We start from the raw sequence: 24,963 nt of genomic DNA, 5'->3' as shown, positions 1-24,963 counted from the left end.
AATGTATAAAATGTATAAAATGTATAAAATGTATAAAATGGATAAAATGGATAAAATGGATAAAATGGATAAAATGGATAAAATGGATAAAATGGATAAAATGGATAAAATGGATAAAATGGATAAAATGGATAAAATGGATAAAATGGATAAAATGGATAAAATGGATAAAATGGATAAAATGGATAAAATGGATAAAATGTATAAAATGTATAAAATGTATAAAATGTATAAAATGTATAAAATGTATAAAATGTATAAAATGTATAAAATGTATAAAATGTATAAAATGTATAAAATGTATAAAATGTATAAAATGTATAAAATGTATAAAATGTATAAAATGTATAAAATGTATAAAATGGATGAAATGGATAAAATGGATGATATGGATAAAATGGATAAAATGGATAAAATGGATAAAATGGATAAAATGGATAAAATGGATAAAATGGATAAAATGTATAAAATGGATAAAATGGATAAAATGGATAAAATGGATAAATGGATAAAATGGATAAAATGGATAAAATGGATAAAATGGATAAAATGGATAAAATCGATAAAATCGATAATATGGATAAAATGGTTAAAATGGAGAAAATGGAGAAAAGGGATTAAATGGAGAAAAGGGATAAAATGGATAAAATATATAAAATAAATAAATTGGATAAAATGGACAAAATGGATAAAATGGATAAAATGGATAAAATGGATAAAATGGATAAAATGGATAAAATGGATAAAATGGATAAAATGGATAAAATGGATAAAATGGATAAAATGGATAAAATGGATAAAATGGATAAAATGGATAAAATGGATAAAATGGATAAAATGGATAAAATGGATAAAATGGATAAAATGGATAAAATGGATAAAATGGATAAAATGGATAAAATGGATAAAATGGATAAAATGGATAAAATAGATAAAATGGATAAAATGGATAAAATGGATAAAATGGATAAAATGGATAAAATGGATAAAACGAATAAAATGGATAAAATGGCTAAAATGGATAAAATGGATAAAATGGATAAAATGGATAAAATGGATAAAATGGATAAAATGGAAAAAATGGAAAAAATGGAAAAAATGGATAAAATGGAAAAAATGGATGAAATGGATAAAATGGATAAAATGGATAAAATGGATAAAATGGATAAAATGGATAAAATGGATAAAATGGATAAAATGGATAAAATGGATAAAATGGATAAAATGGATAAAATGGATAAAATGGATAAAATGGATAAAATGGATAAAATGGATAAAATGGATAAAATGGATAAAATGGATAAAATGGATAAAATGGATAAAATGGATAAAATGGATAAAATGGATAAAATGGATAAAATGAATAAAATGGATAAAATGGATAAAATTGTTAAATATTTCAACTTCCTGATTAACTTTGGTTTGACATGAAAACTTTTTACCTCGATTATGGTCCAAACAAGGCCCAAAAATAGGTTTGCAAGACTTTACCCTTCCGGAAGTCGCGCTAGTGCACTGAGTGCACGCTTCTCCGCAAACCTAGCGAAATATTGTTAGCGCACCAGCGGCTTCTCGTTCAATGCGCCATTTGTGCGACTTCCGTAGGGTTAAGCAGATTGTCAACCATAGAATGAGCTATTTTCAGTGTCGATTTGGCGTAGTTCCCATGAAAAATTTACCAGATATGCCGGGTTGATGCTGGTAACACCAGTAACTGGTGGAATCGATACATCCATTTGCTCATCGATGTTAGTGGTACCTGAAGTAGGATGACAATATCACGCGAGTAATAATACAGGACAGTCAGAAGCCTCTCTGCCCGTTGCATCTAACTCGAACGTGTCTGGCAAAATTCTCTTCAGGTGCTCGGCAGTCATAAAATATATCGTGAGAATTCGTTCACCGAGAACTTCTCCGGAGGAATCTACAATCCTCAATTGAGCGGAAAAGATATTTTGAGATTGTCTGCGAAGGACCGGCAAAGAACCATCAGCACTAAATTAAGGTTATTAATGTGAAGTAGAAACATCAACGGTTGCAAGTAGCTTCCCTGGGCTATTCCTGATGTGAAATTCCTTCTCCAATGACAAACCATTATCTCTCGATTTCGATTGTTGTTTTGGGATGTTCTAACATTTCAAGGCAGGAAAATATGCAATTTGAATGAACGCCTCAAGCTTCTTCAAAATTTCTGATCCTCCTCAAGCCACAATTTCCCATTCAATTGTAATCCGTTACAGACATTACCCACCCATCTTTTTAAAATATACATTTCGTACTTCTTACAACATTTAATCCAGTTGTCTACTTATATTTTTAACTGCCATCGACTTTTGAAATTCAACTTCTAAACCGTAAACATGGCAAATAGACAAATAGAAACAAAGGTAAATCGGTGCGGCGAAGCTATCTTCCAAAGCTTGCAGAATTTCAGCTGAATTCTTACAGCGCTATTTGAAAAATATTTGGGTTGCCAAAATCTTGCCGGATATCTACCAGCTACGAGATTTATTTCCCAGTGAATTTATATGTCTCGAGCATATAGATGTCCCATCTAAGAAAAGAAAATTGGAAAAAAGAGAAATAACAATGTACTACTGAGAGATTAAAAAAGAGCTAGGAGACGGGCATAGCGTAGGTGGGAAATCGATTGTCTTGTACGCAGCTCATCTGGGTTCGATTCCCAACCCCACATATAGGGTTAGAGATTTTTCCGAAAGAGATTTGTCCAACCTGAAAAGAGGCGAATGACCCTAAGGTTAAAAGATCCATAAAGAAAAAAAGAGCCATCGTATGGCACAATTGGGTGATTCGAGTGTATTAGGCTTTGTTCTGCTTAAGAGTATGTTTGAGCTGTAGTTATGATTGCCGTCGGTCGTATCTGCGAATGAGTAAAGCGAAGACTCGTCGATAAACCTGTTTTAATCCACCTAGCGGTGCAATTGTGCCTTTCTCATTTCTCCAAACTATGACTAACAATCATTACATTCTTAGTACACTGCAACCTATACACAATGGCTCGCCAGCCACGAACCTGATGAGCTACGTGTCGACGATGACACACTTGAAACAAAATAAAATATCATACTTAGTTAGCCTAATCAGCATTAGTTCAATGTTGTCTTCCTGCTAACTGGTGATATAATGACGAAGTGGTTGAGTGGGTGGGGGGGTACTTGTATTCCAAAAACAATCCGATATGGAAAATAAGAAATACTTTCCATGATTTATAACATCTCGCGCTATCTTTGCTTGTATAATGTGTTATCACTCGGTAGTTTTCAAGCCAATAAATATATCGTAGAGAAGAAGTAACAAATTCCGTCTAAATACTGTTTCAATAAATAGTGATCCGGCCCATTACGCCGTTAAGATTAGCTTACCTAGGTAATACTCCCACGATCGGCTGTGTGGAGTTCAAATTGCTTTTGTTTAGGGAACATAGGATACTCTCGGTAGCCGGCTGCCCAGAGTTTAAAAAGAACCAAAAGCTAAACAAGATCTTTTCTTTTTCGAGTCATCGTGCACTCGAAGGCTAACTAAACAACTACCTAATAAAATATACTTTACAGGTCGCATCGCTTGCTTGGAGCGAATCCTAGACCTGATACCCTTCCAAAATACCAACTCCGCGACACCTATGGAAGAGTCTGATGAATCGTCGTCCTTCCGTTAAGTAGGTGGAGCATCAACACTTCCTGTCTACCTTATCATTTATTTTTCCCCGAGAACGATGAAGATGGGGGCGGCCGGCAATGATGGCTATCATGCTGTTGAGGTTTTAATGTGGGTCGGATTGGTATGAATTCCTACATACCATTTCCTAAGCAACTCTTATTAGATAATCAGCAGTCAAACATGATGAAGTCAGTGTGCAATCCGCCAAAATCATCGTCACAACGCAACGCAACGCAACGAGAATGGTAAAAATGTGCCAAAATCCAAAAAAGTTAATCTTTGTCAAATTTTATTGTGACTTTTCGTGCAAACAATGTTTCAGAAAATTGCGGAGATATTAAAATTACATAATATTGTCGAAGACTGTATATAAAAATACTCATTCGCTTCAAAGTTATTGCAGATTTTTACATTCTTTGCACCAACTTCAACAAAGTATAAGAAAGAAAGATGCAAACCAAAATGCACGAACAGGTACTTTTTTCACTGTCTAAACTATGCACAATAAAGGTAAGAAGGTTTAGTCTGTGGCACTCTAGAACTCTATGAATAAGGTAAGCTTACTTTATCATGTTTTTTTTTACTTTTTCCATACAAAAATAAGCAAAAGTGTTTGCACGAAAGGTCATAATAGGAAAAGTTATATTAAAAAAACTAGATTTAAGGGGGTTGCTATAGAAAACGCCATATAAATCGATAACCTTTAGTTCTACAAGCTCATGTTCTTCTACAAAATTCTTCACTACGAGCATTTCTAAAACTTTGTCGAAGACGCTTTCTACCTCGTCAGTATATTTTTTAAGTTCGATCATAGTAAGCCAAGCCTAACTTCAATTTATATCAGATTGTGGAAAATATTCATATGAACAATTTCTCCAAGGACACCCTGTGAATATATTCGACAGTTTGGTCTCTAGTGAATTAAGTTCACGTTTTGCCTTTCTCATATAGAAAGGTTATGCAATCACTCTGAAAAACGTCAACCTAATCCCGGCCCGGAGTGTCATATCCCATTCGACTTAGTTCGTCGAGATAGGAAAAAGTCTGTATGTGTGTATGTATGTGTGTGTATGTATGTGTGTGTATGTATGTGCGTATGTGTCAAATAATGTCACTCATTTTTCTCAGAGATGGCTGGACCCATTTGCCCAAACTTAGTCTCAAATGAAAGGTGCAACCTTCCCATCGGCTGCTATTGAATTTTGGATTGATCGGAATTCTGGTTCCGGAATTACGGGTTTAAGAAACCCGTAAACCATCACTATATCACAAAGCAAACCAATTTAAGCTGGGGAGTCGTTCGTTCATGGAACTTTCGCCCACCTCACATACCCACCCCCGCATGACAAAATGAGTAAGCAAGCAGATAACATTGATCTAATACTGATTAGGCTAATGAAGTACGATATTTTTTGTTTCAAGTGTTTCACCGTCGACACGTAGCTCATCAAGTTCGTGGCTGGCAAGCTATTGTGTATAAATGCAAATTGTACTAAGAATGTAATGGACATTTCCACAACTATGTTGAACATAAAAAGCCTCCGTGCTATAGTTTAGAGAAATGAGAAAGGCACAATTGCACCGCTAGGTGGATTAAAATAGGTTTTTGGGGTTTCCGACCACTGTGCAGGACCGTTAGCTAAAAACCAGGACATGTCGTGGGAAACCAGAACGTATGGTCTTCCTACCTAAAGGAAAGGATGATTTCAGATTGCACGCTAACGTTGTAGAAAATTCTAGCTAAGTTAGAAGGAGCAACCTGATTTTCAACAATAGATCTGTCGAACGGCTTTCTTCATATTGAATTGCATAAGGAGCCAAGGCATTTGACCATTTTTGAACAAAATTGGGATGTTTCGTTATGCACGGTTGTCATTTGGACTGTGCACTGCCCGTGTTTTGTTTCAGGAAACATTTCAGCGAAAAGTACTAGGAGAATGCGAAGGTTGTGTGAACTACTCGGAAGAGCTAATCAGTACATTGATTGGATTTGTAGGTTCAGCTCACTGATATCCATATTCAAACCCGTTTGACCACTTTAGTTACCATTTAAACCGGAAGTATCAAGGAAGTAGTTAAGTACCTGAATTGAATTTTGATCTATTTCTCAGAGATAGCTGAGTAGATTTATACAAGCACTAAATGAAAGGTGTAGTATTACAATTAATTGCTACCGAATGGCATTTGGATCGATATTTGAGTTCTGAAGTTAGTGAAAGTGATTACATTTGGAATGTTTAAATAATTGTCTTTCTGAAATAGAAAGTTTATGCAATTACCATACCGAACCAGGTCATTTTACTTGAATTAAGGCTGCTTATCGTAGAATAACATTTAGCATAATATTATGAATTGTAATATTCACTGCAAGCAACGAACGAGATTTTAATAAAATATGAATCAAAAACTTTATCATTCCAATCAACTCCATTAGCACCATGTATAACAAAAATTGACTTGCTTCGAAATGTCTATAATCATTCCCTCATTCAACCAAGCAATCAAACTAAATAGATTAGCCCTTCGAAAACTTTTTCGACAAGTCTCCCTCATTCTTCATATATTAACCGAGCAACAAAGCAATCTACAATACGCCGACTGAAACCGAATGTAACCAATTAACAATCACAAATCAATCTCAGTATACGGCAAACATCGATCGTGAAATCGAGTTAGAAATCGACGAATTTTATGTATGCGACACACATCTTTGGTGCGGCTAGCCACGATTCAATATAACATCACGCAGTAGGCTTACATTTGGTTGTGCGTTCCTGCGTAGACTGTGTGTGAAGTACGTGCCTAAATATTTGTGCGAACAAAGTTTTTTGGGCCGCATTTTCACCTCCGATGTGTTTAGGCGTAGGTATACAAAAATTTCTCTTCCTAGCGTTCCTGATATTTGAACAATTATTTACGACCTTCAGTTTAGAGTTCGATCGGTTCGCTTGTGTAAATCAGTAACAGTGATGTAGCTATTAATTAGGGTAATATTTGGCGCAAGTTAAAAAAAATGCCCAAATTTCAAATGTGTTTCATGAAAATTCGTTCAAATAATTTTTAACGAAGGATTGTGTTTTCGGCAAAACTAAATGCAGAAGTTATCACAACCATAAAATCAAAAAAAATCGAGCATGTTTGGTTGAAAGTACATGTTAAAGATGAAACTCACGTTTTCGCTTCGGTGTATTTTCTTTCCTCCAAATTTTTCTCGAAAAACGTGTTTAATCCACCTAACAGTGTGATGAGACATTTCTTATAACTCTTATCACTCTTCGGATATTATATCGTTTGAGAACATTTAGAACTTGATGCTTCGCGATGTTTTTGATAACACATACTACATGGGATAGTGGCAGGACTCAGAGAATCGCTCAAATCAGCATAGGACAACATCAGTGCTAGAAATCTCAAACCAAATCAATGGGAAAGCGAAAAAATGGCCCATAAAATAGACATACCAACGAATTACGAATAATTGTTAATAAAATATCTATATTGTGGTGGGAAAACTGAATTTTCCTAAAGGGGTTATATATTGTGCTGAGCCAAAAAAAATTTTTTTTTTAATCGATTTGAAGTTTATACTTTACTCAAATTTCCAACGCGACTGAGAACTAAGAAATCAGCGCTTTTTTTGAAAAGGGCGATACTAGCAGTGGTACCATTCAAATAAAATCAACAGTGAATATTTCCAGACTTGGTTTTATTTCCTATTTAAGAACAATTGTGTTTTTTTACATCCTAGATTCCTGATTCAGTGATCGAAACCCAAAACTTCATAAAGTATTTGAAATTATTAAATTAAAATTTGTTTTTGCTATTGAAATTGACAAAATGATAGTATAGCCCCTTTGGCGATTATTTACTTTTTCGGTCCCACCTATCAGCATTGAAGTATCGCCCGATTTCGTCCGGGCTTTTTCAATAGAGATCATTGTTACTATTTACAGCTGGTATCAGCTTGATAATCCTAAAAAATACGAAAATAGCACTTTCACCTCTAAATTGCCAGCAAAAAAAGTATCGCCCTGTTTGTTTGCATGGAGCGTGGAGGGCGAAACTTTAAATAAACAAACTAAAATACAGTTTCGCCCGTTGTATTTTTTTGCTGTAGTTTAAGAAAGCAATATCGTAGAATCAAAATTTTTAGGTTAATTTGTTGCGTTTCAAAGCCCTGATTCGCATGTATAAAAAAGCCCTATGTTTAGATTTGTAAGTATCGCCCTTTTCACAAAAAAGCGTTGAAATGAAATCGCAGCTCCTGATATAACGCTATCTCTGAAGTGCATGCGTGCATAGTTTCAAATTTTACTTCGACATCGACTTTTTCTAAAGGTGACTTTCCAGTAGTATCCTTGATTTGAATTATTATCGCTAATCCTAATGCCAAAGAACAAATAAAAACATCACGAAAACGAACCGTTTGGGAAAGTCATCATCATTATTGGAATTTTCATTTTCACGAAACTTTTCGATAACCTTCCGTCACTTGCGTTAATGCACTGGATGCACAGTGCTCTGAAAATCTAGCGAAATCGTCTTAGGGCACCAGCGGGTCTGTAAAGAATACTAAAAATTAATTTCTATTCCATAGTTTTCAGTTCAGCAATTCGAGAGATCGTGCTCACCGCAAGCCATGAAAAATAGACTACGTTGTGAAGTGATGGTCACTATTTATTAAAAAATCTCGGTTAAATAAAAAATAAAACTATTAAAAATTTTCAAATAGTTTATAATTTTCACAAACTTATTAGGAAAAATTGTTTAATAAGCTTTCGTAATATTGTGTAGGAAAAAAGCTGAAAATTTCATTATTTTCTCTATCTGCAACATATAAACCCTTAAGTAAACCAATTAATTGGTATACGATTTGGAATAGGTTCGCCAAATTTTGGAAGAAGTCTATAAAATAACCCCTTGAAAACTACCTAAAAATTGTTGTAGTTCGATGCAATAAAAAAATCTCCAAAAATGAAATGTACCTATTAATGTAAAACACAGTATAATACATACAATAAAGACTCATTTTTATCAATCTCATGGTGTATTTTAGGCTGACAAAATGGGGACATTGACTAAATCGGGCAATTTTTTTTCTCTATAATGAACTGTAGCTGTTAAAATATTCTTCTCGTCCCTTGATGTAGTCTGATAACTATTTCTGATTATGATGAACTTTTTATTTTCGCATATCTTCATGATAAGGAAAACATGCTCAAGAAAGGATTTACTCGAATTCAGTCTTATTCGTCTGCTAGAGCCCATCAAACATAAGTTCATATTTGGCTGATAAAATCGGGGTTTCAATGTGTTATAATAGATATTCAGCATTCGAAGAAGTTTCTTTTGAACGAGTGTAGAACGACTTTGTTTCTACTTACTTGAAATTAGCGGCGTAGCCAGAAATTCGGTTTGGTGAAAATCGATCATACTGTCCAAACGGCATAATTCCGAAACCGTAATTTTTGAAGTTTTAAAATTATGCAGAATTAATTTTTCAGAAAATAGTAACAGAGTTCGTGTCTTTAGCGAATTTGTTGAGACTTTTTTGTAGTCATGAATATTAACCTGAGAAAATTCACCATAAATACTTCTTGGACGATATACCGTAAAAATTATTTTAACAAATGATGCGCTGTTTAACGTTTGTAAAACTCATCGAAGATACTAAACCTCCGAAATTGACGGTTTCAAAATGATGCTATCTTGACCTTAAATTACTGTTTTTGAACATTTGACCTATACATATAATTGGTCATACAACAAAAATCAAATGCTCATCAAAATCGATCAGAACCTGCTAGAGTCGAATTGAAATCGTCATTTTTCATAAATTTCTCTCTACATTCGAAAAGTGTTATCCTCGTTATTAATCACATTACGTTTTCGTCTCAACTCGACGCATTCCCAAAATAAAAACCTGTTTTAATCCACCTAGTGGTGCAATTGTGTTTTTCTCATGTGTCCAGACTACGATTCCATGGTTCAATACAATGGTGGAAATGAATATTACATGTTCAGTACGATTTTCACATACATACAATGGATCGACAGCCACGATCTTGAGATACTATGTGATATTGAAACATCGCTTGAAACCAGCGGCGGATCATGGAGAAAGATCAGGGAGGTCCAGGTCCTGCCGAAAATTTTCAACTTGTTAAGAAATTTCAAACTAGTTTTAATTTTAAAGTGGCAACCCCTCACTGCATACTACCTCCGGGCCGGTATGATTGACGATTTTTAGAATGATTGCATAACCTTTCTATATGAGAAAGGCAAAAATGTACCAAAGTCCAAAGAAGTCAATTTTTGTCAAACATCTCAATGTTTCATGCATTTTAAAGTCATCAAAAATACAAATTTGATTTTGAAATTTTTTCATTTCAGTTTATATGGGAATTTGCTGTGTGATTGCACTCTTCAACTCGTAACTCCGGAACTGGAAGTCCAATCAATAAAAATTCAATAGCAACTGATGGGAAGGTTGTAACCTTGTGCAAATCCGTCCAGCCATCCCTGAGAAACAGATCCACATACACACATACATACATACATACACACAGACATTTTCCGATCTCGACGAACTCAGTCGATTGGCGTATGACACTCGGCCCTCCGGGTCGGGATTAGATTGACGAATTTTAGAGTGAATGAGTAAGGCAAAAACATTTTTAGCAAATGTTAAAAGTTATGCATTTTTTTTTGGTGAGCAGTTCTATGTTTCATAGACATTTAATCAATTTTAACTTCGCTTCCTATTAAATAAAGACCCTTATTACAGTACATTTCTACAAAAGCGAGCTCAATTTGAAAATAAATCTGAGGATTATGATTGATTACAGAACTCTGGAATTTTCTATTGGAATGTTTTCAGGCGGGAATTTGATACTGATGCAATTAAACAACTGTGAAATCAAGACCAATAGATCAGTTACATATCAGGACCCCATTCCGACAATTTATCAAAAGTCCTCATGATGTTTACAACAACAGGTTATCAATCTACGGATCAGATTATTGTTATTGTAATCTTGAATTAAATCAGTCTGCATCAATAAATTTTCAACTTCAATCCAATATTTTTTTTGGGTGTGGTGGGGTAGGTTGTATGGTGTTAAAGCCCAAAACAGTCTCTTGGCTAAGCCGTTGCTTGGAGTTATTTATTTCGCTTTTCATTTTCCGATATGTTTCAGATCGATCCGATGGTTATAAGTTAAAAAAATTGCAGTCAGAAGGTTCGCACAAATGAACATTTTTGTACTGATATATTATCAAGTTCCTTCCAGACAACTTGGAAGTGTTCGGTGATTATTTCTAGCGGTTGTAGATAGTAAAATGAAATACAAAATTCGTTTTATCGAAATAATGTTTAGCTTATTTCAATGGATTATTACTATTTTGAACAATAAATAGGCGACAAAGAGTAATCAACAAACAACAAGCCATAACTTTTAAAGTATTCAAAAAAGATATTTAAAGTCTTCAGTAAAGTTATTCACAAAAGTAAGAGCTAAAAATTTGCTGAAGACATCATTTCGATATAATCACTTCCAAGAAAATTTGTGAAAATATCTCACTCATAGGGGGATTAATCAGCAAAAGAACAATGCCAAAAGAAAGGGCATATTACCTCCATTAAATTCTCCGAAGATACTATTGACCTAAAATAAGCCGTTTTGGCGTAATAAAAGATTACATGTTTTTGGTCATATTTCTGGCAATGGGAAATGATAAAAATCTTTCGTCCGCATTTAATGTTAAATATCTCTTTTGATAATAGTTCAATTTCAACAATCTATAGCTTGTTCAAAAGGTATTCGTTAAAGCTGTCTAAAAATATATAAATTGTTAATATATATTGTCAATTTCGGCAGAAAATTAAAAAAAAACTGCAAAAAACGCCATTTTTACGTTTTCAAACATTCATATCTTGGAAACTAAACATCAGAATCAAAAACAAATTAATAGCGTTCATACTGTTTTTTAGTTCTTTCATTTAAAATTGGTTTGGATAAGATCGGTTCAGCCATTGCTGAGAAACACGAATGAGAATTTGTCCGTTACATACACACACACAGACACACACACACACACACACACACAGACATTGTCCCAAATCATCGAGCTGAGTCGATTGGTATATAAGACTCGGCCCTCCGGGCCTCGGAAAAAATCTTGAAAGTTTGAGCGAATTCTATACATTTCTTTTATAAGAAATGTAAAACGACTTACAAAAAGTTTTATCATGCTGCTGAAAGCATTATTAATAGTCTTTCCTCGAACATAGAAGTTAACATATACGGTGATTTCAATCAATGTGATATTGATTTCATACCAGATGCTGATAATGAGAGCATCCTACTCCCTGTTGTGGGAGAAAATGAAACTTTGCAGTTTATTTGCGATAAATCAGCGAGTTTGGGCCTTAATCAAATAAATCACATAAGAAATCAGCGGCATTGTTATTTAGATTTGTTAATGACGAATATAGATGAAGACTTCTGCGTAACGGAATCACTTACTCCATTATGAAAAATGAAGCTTATCATACCGCCATTGAGTTTTCTATATTCTTGCATGTTAACGACAGACCTGAAGATAGTGAATTCGAAGAGGTATTTGATTACGAGTCCGCTAACTATGAAAGCTTGAAGCAAAAAATTACTGCTAAAAATTGGCAAATAATTTTAAGGAATGAAGAAAATATTGAAGCTGCCGTAGACATCTTCTGCAAAATATTATTTGAAGTCATTCACCTAAATATGCCATTGAAAAGAAGAAGGCGTTACTATAACTCGAAACATCCCATCTGGTTCAACAGTGAAATCAAAAATTTATAAAATCATATGCAGAAAACACACAGAATCTACAAAAAATATAACAGCAAAGATAACTTAACAAACTATTTAAATCTATGCGATCAATTGAACTTTGCTATTGATATCGCGTTTGAAGAGTACAATGCAAGAACAGAACGCAATATAAAAACATGCGCTCTTGCCACTTCGGGGTCTTACCCGCAGCGTTTTTAAAATGTTATTTTTCTCCATTTTTTGGCAACCAAGGTGTGCGCCGATGCATTTTTAATCGGCACCCATTTAACTAAAAAAAATTCTTGGCAGTACAATTTCTTTCCCAAATTTTCGGTTTCTATTGTATCAGGCACATACGAGCAGACGTTACAGCTTGAAGAAAATTCTAAAAAAATCATCGCCCACAATGTACTAGCGACATCTGTTGAACACATTGAATAAAATGTAATTCTCGCAACCACATCAATTTTTTTTAACTGAAGCTCTAATAGTGCCCACCCTGCTTGCGAAATGCAAGATAATAAATGAAAGGAAAGGAAATGAACTATTTTTACAGTTGTAAAATTTGAAGAACGAAATAGAAAAATTGTCGATGTCGCATACTACGACTTCGCATGAAATAATGATTGCAATGGACAAATTTGAAGAATGCAGAGTAACGACTGTATTTCTATGACCCATAATAATTATTTATTGATCTATATTTATTGATCTATATTTGGGAAATTAAGTAAAGGGTAAAACAGTTTTTGTTTTGTTTGAGGAAATTAATTATTGTTGTCGTTTCATTGTTTTTTGTTTCTATTTAGTCTTCTTTACCGTCGCTCTTTTAGAATCCCGCAGATATCAGGTACCCTAACACGTAGGGTTCGTCGCGGTTGCGGTAATTACTGCTATTAATTACCGCAGCTAAATTAAATCATCAAAATAGAAATTCATAATGTATTTTGCTTTGCGTGTAAGACGTCAAAACCCTACAAAAAATTAACCCTACATTCAACAAAACGTCGAACAAAGTGAATCAGCGTAGGGCGTTTGTTAAACAAACTTTTCTGCGAAAGAGTGCAAAGTTGATGCAAAAATGAAATTAAATGCATTTTTTTCAGAGTCACGTATCTTATAGTTTTCTTAGGCTGTGAACCATTTAGTGGAATTTTTAACTTTTAATTCAAATCTGACACTTCGAAAGTTATTTGCAAAATAACCCTACTCTGGAGCTTGGTTAAAATTGACAGAGCGATAGTTAAATTGGACAGCTCGATGGTTATAATTTTGCCCGTGATGCAGAATAAAAAGGTGGAAACATTTCCTGTACCTAATTGAGGTTATCAATATTTTTCAATACAAAATTACGGGATAAAGATGGAAACGATAACGTGTTGTGTTAAGATTTGTTTGAGTTATTTCATGATGTGGACACAGAGAACAGACGTCCATCTTCAGCTTGAACTTGTGTAAAATCTCTAACGGTTTCGAAGGTAGTTGGAATATCCAAACCAGGTGCGCTACTGTCGTCATGTTTTTTGTGGCTGAGTTCGACAGAATTGACAGCGGTTACTCCTCTACCCAGTTAAACTAGTCCGAAACCGGTTCGGACTTCCAGCATGAATTCCAGCTCAAATGCATCAACCGATAGAGTCGGAATCGGTTGTTTTCTTTAAGCAAGATTCCATACTGAATCCATTCAGGATTTCGAACCTGTTCCGGAATGGATTTGACTGATAGTTGGGATAGGTTGGTGTGGCGGCGCTAGTGTTTATCGTATATTAATCCAAATGGGTGATGTTACGACTGTCGTTGGTACAGAGGGGTATATTCGGCTTTTCAGTCAATAAATAATATCGAACACTACTTTTTTATAATGTCCATTATAAAAAAGTAGTGTTCGATATTATTTATTGACTGAAAAGCCGAATATACCCCTCTTAATCCAAATGTTTACACACGTTTTTAAAATATTTTTGTTCGATCATGGTGTCTGTTTTCTGTGCCTCTACCAACTTGTGGTCATCGCAGCTGTCAATTCTAAATAACTATCCATATGTCAACTTTAGAAATGGTTCGCTCCCTCTGTTAAATTTTTCCATTCAAGAGAAAATAACTTTCGAACTGTCAAATTTTAACTAAAAGTTAAAGAAAATCGCCAAATGGTTCGCAGCCTTAATTATTTCACGGACATGAATTGTGGCTAGGTAATGTATTTTTGGTGCTCAGCGCAGTTTCATTTAATATCGAAAATTACACTGAATGTTAAAAGAATAACAAGGTTACAGGTCCTAGTAGTTTCCTTGTATCTAATGCTCGCGTCTATGAAACTGGTTGCTAGCAGTTGTACACAATAGCTCGCATAGAAATTTCAAAACCAAAGAGTAGAGCGAATAATTCATGAATAATAGTCTGAGTTCCTTGTAATTGTTTACGTAAGTTTATTAAGATTATGAGAGAGATTTATTACTTTATGAACTATATCATGAACAGTTTCACGTGCTCGATTAGTGAATCGTGTCTAACATATTAGGAATCAACTATATCTTGAAAGTGGAAGTGTTTTTTTTTTTGAATTTGTAGACCATTCCACGAATGGTGAATTGAAACTTATATGCTCGCAATCATAACCAGTTGACGAAGCAAGAATGGATCCATGAATTATATTCCGAGTGTCGTGTAATGATTTTCGAGAAAATATCAAAACTTTGTTAATTTTGTGATCTAATTCACAACCACTAATACCAAATAAAGATCAATATGTGATAAATCATGAATCAGTTAACGTCGTATATTCGGACCATAGACAATGTTCATAGATTTGTGGATAAAATTATGAGTCAATGATCTCCGAGTTCGCAAATTGTCGGCATGAGAAAAAAAACGTCGGCGGCGCGCCGCCGGTCTACCTTTCGGCGTCGGCGTTTGTTGAAATTTACCGGCGGCGGAGGCATGGCGCGGCGGCGCTCATGTCCCATCCCTCTAATTACAAAAATGCTCGTGAATTGAAAGTTAGTACATGTAATGATCTTATTTTATCCAGACAACATGAATCAATGAACTACTAATAAAAACTTGTATTTTTACAATAAAAACAATGCTAATTTGGAAATGCGGAATTTTTTTTCAATTCCTGTAACAAAGGCAAAATGTGGATTAGCCCCTTTTGGACGCCAGCCATTTTAGTGTAGCAATTTTGGGTCACACGGAATGTTCCTCACCGGAATGTCTGGTCCGAAACATTTGTATTCAGCCACCTGATATTACTTAATATTTACTATGGCACATGAAGGCGAGGCTTCACCGTTCACAGGATCAAGTTCTGCTTTCATCATTGCTGGCTTTTAACCTTTTAAATAAACAAACTTGCAATCGCGCGTAGCCAGAAATGCTCGATATTTGAATAAGTTGAAAAACATGTCAACTGATACAAGTTGCCGTACAAAAACTACTACTCGTAAAATCCTGCAAAAATATATTTCACGTTAGAGGGAGGTATCTATTCAGCAATAATGCTGACTTTCTTCTGAAGCCCTTTATCACTTAAACCAATGACTTCTCAAACCATCCCCGTATGTCTCACCAGTATGGAATACACTTCAGCAATGTCGGCATTAACCTCAGCTGATGTATTCTTATTGCCATGGGTGGTTTTCTAATTTTACACGGGAAAGGCTATTTCGGAAATAGTTTGTACCTCTCATGTTTCAACCGTGCATAGGTAATTGTTTAACATGCTGAGAGCTCTCAGAATTCTATCAAATTCACACACGCCTGCGGCTTTAAATATTTTTTACAACTATTTTTGTAAATCGCATTTCAAAACAATAAACAATAAATGCACAGCTTAAAAAACACATTGTTTGGTGTTTTGGTTGTTAAAAGTTTTATTTACATAACATCGAAAAGAGCCTTCCGGCTAGATATTGTTTATAAAGTTTTTTTTTATTTCTCCGAATGCATGGTCACACGTGCTAAGTTTCGACTGCTACTGCACACAGTTATGCCTGTGCCGCGCGTTGTTTACATATCTATATGTATAGGGCAGGTCTTGAATCAGCTTCTCATGCACATTACTGTTCAACTAGTAGAATCACGTGCTAGTCGAAGTGTGCGTTGATCACCGCGGTTAGTAAGAGTGAACCGTTTGGCGATTTTTCTTAACATTTGTTTAAAATCTGACACTTCGAAAGTTAATTGCAAAATAAATCGACAGAGCGATTGTTAAATTTCACAGCTTGATAGGGTGATGAGCCTATTTTCACCATACTAAGCAAGGTGCCTCACTAATTCGGAAATTTCTTGCCTTACAATCAATGGAATGCGTAAAAATTGACATCAACCGCTTTGCTTCGTTGCTAAGAACCAATATAATAACACAAATGCGTTGAAAACAGTAAAATTCTCGTGTTTGAGCACAATGAAAACTCGAATCGAGTGCCCCTATTGTTGCGCTACCATTTGACTCAATGCGTTGAACAAAGATGGCAGACACTGCTCTAACCAACGGCTTCAAATGGGTAGGGTGATAATAGAAACATAGCGCAAATAGGCTCATCACTCTAGTTAAAATTTTGCCAAAATGTAGAATAAAAAAGTGGAAACATTTCCATTACCTAATTGAGGTTGTCAATATTTTTCAATACAAAATGAAAGGATAAAGATAGAAACGATAACGTGTTGTGTCAAGATTTGTTTGGGGTACTTCATGATGTGGATGTTTATGTTTTGAGGCTATGATTATCATACTGAATATAAAATGAAAAAAGCTAATTTTAAAATAACGACAAACATTCACACCTCTACCAAGTTATGGTCATCGCAGCTGTCAATTCTAAATAACTATCCAAATGTCAACTAGAGTTACTATATTTAGAGTTAGGCGGACACAAAAGCCGGAAAACTGGCAGCTCTTATTTCAGGAAGAAATCACTGGCATCCCATGCAAATGTTGAAGTTCTAGCTTAATAATTCCATTGCCGCCGTGAGTAAGAATTTTACAAGTACGAATAGAAAAATCTATTCGAAGATTTTATAATATGATTTCATAACCGTACGAATATATCTTGGTGTTACAGAAAAAAAATCTTGTCCTTTTAATTTCTCTGCACTCGATAACACAAGAAAAGAGTAAAATATTTGTGACCATAATCACAATACCTTTTCCTTATACATCCAAAGAGAACATGTTATGTGCCGTCATGCTCGATTGGGTCCGCTCAGTGTCTTCGCCTAACTATGAATGTAGTAACTATAATGTCAACAATTAAAATGATTCGCTCGCTTGGTTAAATTATACCAATCGAGAGAAAATAACTTACGAACTGTCAAATGTCAACTAAAAGTAAAAAAAAATCGCCATATGGTTCACAGCCACAATATCGGGTGAGGTCCAATACATTGTTTTTGGAAAATGTTTTTAAATGTCAAATAATTGCTTTATAGGCCATAAGCAAGTTTTAGAAGAATAGCTTCTACAAAGAATGAAATCTGAGACCACAGCACTATTAGAATTTTACTAAATCGGCAGGAAAAGTCCATGTTCCAAACTTTCGGTAAAAACTTTTTTCATAAATGTCACAAACAATAAATACCACAATTATTCTAATACACAATAGTGTCAGCGCCACAATGCTAGAGTAAAGAAATCGATGTTGTCAAACATCGAACCAAAAAGATCGGATGAAAACAAAATGTGAAAATTTTCCTTCAATGAACGGAAAAGAAATCGTCCGCAAACAAATAAATTTACTAGTGGTATGGGAAACCAAGCACAAACAGAGGAGAGTTCAAACCATGCCCATTTCTGGCAAAACTATATCGATAGAAATTTTGCAAAAATACTTTTGATAAACATATAGAAATGATGTACAACAAAAGTGGCCATATTTCTAACGGAATGGTTTCGCTAGCAATGGACGTTGTTTGAACTCTCCTCAGTTTCCCCTACACAATAAAGTGTTCGACACTTTAGATTTATTTGTAAATCCACTATCGTTATCGAAATTAACCCTTTCATGCCCAACTTTTTTCTAGTACATGTAGGGTTTTGAAACTATTTTTCCTTGAAAACGGTGGGTTCAAGAAACACAAAAAACCTTTTTTCATAAAGATAGGTGCTTCCCTCGCAGTGCTAGAAGCTGTTTTTTTCTTTTAAATGTTCAATACAATTATCCTAGAAAATTTACAATAGTTCAATTGCTAGAAAAACGTAGTCAAAGGCAGTCTCAATTGATCAGTTTTATCAGTTTTCAATAATATTGCCACATAACGAATATATATGAAAAAATCATTTTCCGTCGTCAACGTGAACTGTCCCTGGCATCACTGCTCCATCGGAATCCAATTGGACTAATTGCAATAACTTCAGTTCTAGAGCTGATCCTTGTAACTGTTAATACTCAAATGAACGGCAATAGTCATATTTATTAGCCTTACTTGTTTTTGTGAGCAAATCTTGCCCTAATCAAAAGTTATAGCTATTTAAAAACGTTGTTGTCCATAAACAACTGTAGTTAACTCCGAAGCAGCAATATTTTGTTGTAAAGTTATGTTTACAACTATTACTAAAACCAAATCACTAGTAATAATCCAAATACGGTGAACATATTCTCAACTGCTTCATTGCAAAAAAAATTCTTTCTTTCCAATCCTATGGTACACCTGGGCAAGTTACCAGGAAAGAGCTCTCGTTGGTATTGTTTATTCAGCAAAGAGTAACCTAAAGCAAACCTTTTGAATGTCATTGATCTTAGTTTGAATCAACTTAACGAGCTCCGCATTTTTGGTCCCTTAGTTCGCGCAATGAAAAACCACTTTTTCCTAACTAATTGAACCTAAATTTTATATTTCTAAAAAACTGCATATTAAACAAACATTTAGTATGTATCGTATGTGATGATCATAAAAAGGCTGTGTAGAAACCATTTTCACAGTAAAGTTTTAAAATTTCAACATATTCCTTAATTTAATACTATGTATGATTAATTTGACTTTTTGAGTTTTTATAATGTTTTGACAATAGCTATGGTTCTGGATATCGGCCCATGCAAATTGCCGCAGGACCACCATAGTCACAAAAATAATCAAGCTTTTGTGACCCGGGTCTTTCTGATATTACACGTGAGAAACTGACTGTTCAAAGGTTCAGTAAATATTACATCGAAAAAGTTTTGAAGAACCTTATGCTTTCCTTAGCCAAGAAAAACTAGAACAATTCCCCACATTGCTACCAACAGGAGTCCGATCAACCCAACAGGCAAAAGCTACACGGAAAAAATCCGTTCGTGAAATTCATGACCAAAAATGCGATTTCATGAACTGAAAGAACGTTGGGTTACTGTGTTTGTGTGCTGGACAGGTTTTGTTTTTGTTACGATCCTTGTTCGGAATTTTACGATACGCTGATACTAACCAGTACATCCCAATATTACGAAAGTATATCAACTAAAAGAACCGACATTTACAAATTCATGATTTTAGAAGCTTAGTCGCGATTTGCGTAATTACTCATCACGTTATCGTGATATTTTATTCATGAGTTTACTATAGGATTTTTCTGGTAGAGTAGCGCGATTTAGTTTCGTGGTTTCAGAACCTTAGTCACGATTTTCATAATATATGGTCACGTTATCATGATATTTTAGTCACAATTAGAGTGATTCGCATCCATGACTTCAGCACCTTAGTCAAAATGTTTGATATTTTAGTCACGAGTAGTGTGATTTATGTTCACGATTTCAGGATGTTGGTCACAATTTTCGTTATTTATATTCACTTTATTGTGATATTCTATTTCTTGTGCTCACTCTTGAATTTGAGACATGGAGTAATGTAACTCATGTTCATTATATCAGTGTATTCGTAATCTCTCCTCGTCTTATCGTGATGTGCTATTTTTTATTACGATCGGATTTTTTACTTGGAGGAACGTAACAATCTGAACTGGATCATAAAAGTGTGACTGATTCGCGGCATCTTATTTTGTAAACTTCATCACTAAAACAATTCGTTTTCTATCCGGACATCACATGGAATCTTTTCAAATAAATAACGATATTCGAGGTCTTAATAGTTTTCTTATGTCTAATGCTCACCCCTAATACTGGCTGTACATGACTATTATACTTCATAAAAATTCAAAATTTTGCGAAAATTTCATGGGCATGTGCAGATTCGCATTAAATTCAAAATGATTAGGGGTATCTTCTAAATATCTCAGATACTCAATACAGATTGTGAGTCACGTAATAGGAATCATGAACTAGTTTACGAAGATATGAATAATATTTTATGATTTTCTGAACTATTTCACGGACTTGAACGCTCATGCATGACTATTATACTCTATGAATAAGATTTCATGATTTTGTGAACTATTTCACGAGCACGAATGGTTGACCAATATACTAGGAATCATGAATTAGTTCATGTTCTTGCGAACTATTACACGAGCACGAATAGTGAGTTGGGATAAACTAACTAGAAATCATGAACCAGTTCACGAATTCGTGAATAACATTTTATCAGACGTCCCTAGAACCTCGACAAGTTTGTGCCTGTGTACAAAATTTCGTGCACGCATTCAACCTCAAACATACTTCGTCTCGATGAACATGTTCGTTTCGAACGACGATCCCAAATGAACTATGTTCAAACTCTAGTTCAAACATCCGTGTGCGTACATCGGGTGCGTCCACGAGAACGGTTCACACAAGGCAAAAAAAAGTCAAGAGTGATAGTGAAAGTGAGAAGGAAAAAGCTGGTGCCACGAACCAACGTGTACGGGGGGTGTACGTATATTGAGTTCGGTTGTGCAGGAACATGTGCACGTGTTTTGGTACGAAATAGCGTGTTCGAGTTCGTACACAAAATGTAGGTATAATATGAGCACAGAACCAGAGCGAACATTGTGTACGATGTTCATTTCGGAAGATTGCATTTTATGATTTCCTGAACTATTTCACTCGCACTGATATTGAATCGTGATTAATATATTAGGAATCATGAACTAATTTACGATGATTGGAAGAATTTATGAATAATATTTCGAGTTTATGTTTTGATTTTGTGAACTCACTCACAACCACGAAAATCATATCATGATCAAGATATAATAAATCACTAATCGGTTCACGCCAGACAGTTGGACTCTGAATAATGTTCCTAAATCTATGAATAAAATCACATGTCTACCTTTGGTTTTATGAATAATGTTCGGTTTGGTAACGAAATGGCAGAAACCATGACTTTTCCCTTTTTTTATTTCGACTTTCCTTTTTTATTTCGACTAATATGTAGTTACATTTGACCCTGCCACTTCTGGTTTTCTAATCTGTTTATTTCACATCCTTGTTCTCACTTAAGTACTATGGCTCTAAACTTTCCCTGCTCAGTAATCTCTAACTAATTGGAGGTCGTCAAAAAAAAAACAAAAACAAATATCTCATTTAATAAAGGCGTTATGTTGGTGTTACTGAAGGGAAATTTAATATAATTATAAAACTCATGATTTTTATTAATGGTCCCGTTTACGTTACGCAAAAACGTGACTGTTCCATAATTCATGACACTTTATTCATGATTTTGTGCACAATTTTTTTTTTTCGTGTACACAGGAGGCTAACCATAGAAACTTCAAGCCAGGGTCACAGGATGACATTGGTAGTATGGATAGTACTATCCACTCTAAACTTTGGAACAATCCTAAAATATGAAACCCATATTGCACCACGATTTTATTTGCATTTGTGTGCATTGCGAAAATGCGGCAAATCCGTAGTAACAGACCCCAAACCCTATACTTATCTAACCCTCTACTCGGGCCTACTTTAAGGTTGTTGAAGAAAGTAGATTTGAGCTGGATTTCACATCAAATGTTATAGATATACCAAACAGGAAATACCCTAAAATGAAAGATCATATGGTCGGTGTTAAGTCAGACCGGACTAAGTGACAAAATATTGATTTCGAGAAAAACGAGTTTAAAGTTTGAATCGCAGCATCCTTTACATTATGATTGGAAATTAATGTTTTCCATAATTCTTGTTTATTGTTACATATTTCAAATATGGCAACAGTCGATTGTAGCTGACGATTTTCTTTATCCAGTGCTATCATTATCTCATTTTTTTATGTTTTGCGACTTAGTCCGGTCTGACTTAATACCGACCATATCAGCTTCTCATTTTCATGTCTCTACTAATTAAAATGAATAAATGCGTTAAATCTTTTCATGTGCAGTGTACTTTTTTAATTTCGTTTATTTTCTTAGTACTTCAAGCTGCATTTACGAAAAATTGAGGATATTTCTGAGGTTCTAGGAATTTCTCTTAAAAATCTTAAAATGACGTAGTATTTAGGAGTTGTAGAAGATATAGCGAGGTGTAAAAAAGAAAGCTGTGGATGAGCTACTGTAAATGAAAATCTGTTATTTCCAAAGAGAAAGTTCAAATACTGAGTGGAAAGAGGGCGACTAAAGATGGGATCTCAATTCTTCAGATATTCTTATTTTGTAATTCTTCTCAGAATTCTATGAAACCGAAGTCCCGTAAAAATTCTTCAGTTTTGTCATGTAGTTTTCCTTTTAAAGATGGTATGTGGACTATATACATTTTTGATAAGCTTTTGGCACGCCAGTTGAATTTCGTGACTTTGGCTAACCTCTTACTTCAAATTGTTAGAAGTTTACAAATCTTACATGAAGCACTGAGACTTAAAATAAGCTCTCGGATCTTATACAGGCACAATTCTCAGAAATTCTATGAACTTTTCAAAGGTTTTCCAAAATTATCAGTGTTTTACGAACTTATCGGTATCGGTTAAACGATTTCAACGAAATTTGCGAAACTGAAGGAAGTACTTGAAATTCGTCAGAATATCGCTGAAGCTATCTAATCTTTATACTCCATTTCATAAATTATTTGGGTTTGTTAAAAGTTCTTGGTAATTGGCAAATACACTTAAACCTTTACTGTATCCAGTCGTATTGTTTCAAGCAGACTTAATATTTCTTGTGATATTTTAGTGTACCAAAAACTTCTGTCGACAAGGACCAAACCGAACTTTTTTTTTCAAATATCATGAACATTAGTAGTTTATTATTTAGCAAAGCCATATTGTAATAAATAAAAAAAATTTTGGACGATGTTTTGCTTTTGCGACAATACACGCCAAATAGAACCGTTTATGCCGCATTGCAACTTTCCGTGCAGACCGCGCTATATCTGACCCAAAAATATCTGCCGTTATCAGAACAACAGTCGCAAACGATTTTCCAGCAAAATACCTATACAGTTTGATAAGCTTCGTACAGGGACGACTTCGAGCTACGGGGAACTATGTGTTCATATGCCTGACTAAGAAATAAACATTATTGAGCCGAACTGTTCTCAAATTGCGATTCACTCGATTTGTCGCGCTAGTCCTCCGTCTCTTCACGGTTGTTTACATAAATTGGACCTTGATGAAATCACCCACATTTGGCACGGCTGCTTCTCACATCTTACGTAAAAAAGAAAACCGAAATTTGTTTTTTTTTTCGCAGTAAAATCGTAACACAAACCGATTCACTAACAGGCACTAATCGAAAGTAAACTTTGTCTTCGGAAGTAACCACATTGTACGGAACTGGTTACAATTTTGTCGTTGGAACGAACAATTGTCATTTAAATATGTTTCAATTAATCTATTTTTTCACTCGCGTCGCGAACACTGACGTTGACAGATGACCCCGGGTTGACAGTTGTTGCTACTGAGTTCTTATAGTACCACTCAGAACGATTGCAGTAGTACGAAGACTATCATTCACACTTGCTGTGTTGCTTTTCCTGCCGTCTAGCAACCAGCGAACAGGCCCCTAGTGCCGTTTCGACAAAGGTGATGAGAGTGCGTAGTGCGAGCGAGCCGGCACTACCTCGCGGTGGCCTCGCCGTTGTTGACAGATATCAATTTGAACGGAGCATGCGCAGTACCGCGGAATCATGTGCTTTATTAGATATGTAGCGTAGGCGAAAGTGGCGTTATTCTGGCACAAATTAAACGTTTCCCAGGGTGTTAGTCGGAACTGTTCGAGATGTTTTGTTGGGACGTTTTTCTGCCAGATTTAGTTTCCCTTGTAGTTTCTTAAGCTTTTGTAAGGATTAGAAATGTATAGATTTTCTTTCTGTATCTTGGTGTGGGTTGTGAACAGCAAAGAGTAAAGAGTAAACAGTAAACAGTAAAGAGTAAAGAGTAAAGAGTAAAGAGTAAAGAGTAAAGAGTAAAGAGTAAAGAGTAAAGAGTAAAGAGTAAAGAGTAAAGAGTAAAGAGTAAAGAGTAAAGAGTAAAGAGTAAAGAGTAAAGAGTAAAGAGTAAAGAGTAAAGAGTAAAGAGTAAAGAGTAAAGAGTAAAGAGTAAAGAGTAAAGAGTAAAGAGTAAAGAGTAAAGAGTAAAGAGTAAAGAGTAAAGAGTAAAGAGTAAAGAGTAAAGAGTAAAGAGTAAA

At 34.8% G+C, this 24,963-nt stretch overlaps 1 protein-coding gene across 11 annotated transcripts in view; it reads right to left on the bottom strand.

Annotated features, from left to right (window-relative positions):
- Positions 1-24,285, bottom strand: part of LOC131682102 (facilitated trehalose transporter Tret1-like) — a 173,168-nt gene extending 148,883 nt beyond the window's left edge. For 8 of the 11 annotated variants that reach the window (XM_058963314.1, XM_058963315.1, XM_058963316.1 and 5 more), the window contains exon 1: positions 23,961-24,285. The gene's annotated coding sequence lies outside the window, so the exon portion shown is untranslated. The remainder of the gene's footprint in view (positions 1-23,960) is intronic. The other 3 variants (XM_058963317.1, XM_058963318.1, XM_058963325.1) reach the window with 1 other exon arrangement.
- Positions 24,286-24,963: the final 678 nt, after the last annotated feature.

The sequence above is a fragment of the Topomyia yanbarensis genome, chromosome 2 (genome assembly GCF_030247195.1).
Source record: "Topomyia yanbarensis strain Yona2022 chromosome 2, ASM3024719v1, whole genome shotgun sequence".
NCBI classification, from domain to species: domain Eukaryota; kingdom Metazoa; phylum Arthropoda; class Insecta; order Diptera; family Culicidae; genus Topomyia; species Topomyia yanbarensis.
This window is presented reverse-complemented; position numbering and strand designations above follow the sequence as displayed.